This window comes from Poecilia formosa, unplaced genomic scaffold (assembly GCF_000485575.1).
Source record: "Poecilia formosa unplaced genomic scaffold, Poecilia_formosa-5.1.2 Scaffold11, whole genome shotgun sequence".
NCBI classification, from domain to species: Eukaryota; Metazoa; Chordata; class Actinopteri; order Cyprinodontiformes; family Poeciliidae; genus Poecilia; species Poecilia formosa.
In genome coordinates, this window is record NW_006799950.1 from 4,274,859 (window position 1) to 4,275,247 (window position 389).

Genomic DNA, 389 nt, shown 5'->3' on the forward strand with positions numbered 1-389 from the left:
AAGGAGAATTTTGTAGAAAGATTTAAAGAAGGGTTATTTTATAAAGTAATATTCCAAGCTCTTAATATCAGACAAAAGCTCCGTTTAGTCTAGCACAGGGGTGTCAAACTCATTTTGGTTTAGGGGCCGCATACAGCTTAATCTGATCTGCAGGGGGCCACACAAGTAAACTCATTGCAAGATTAAATAGAACCAATAAAAGTGGACTTGTTGATTTTTATATTAAACGAATTTCACTTTTACAAAATATATTATGAATAATCTCAGTTTTTAAGAAAGGTATCTGCAATTTCGACAATACTTTTACTCAGTTAAGCATTTATTTAAGTGCATTATGCATAAGAACTGATCTCAGTGATTGTACAATGTTGCAAAACATTTATTCACAG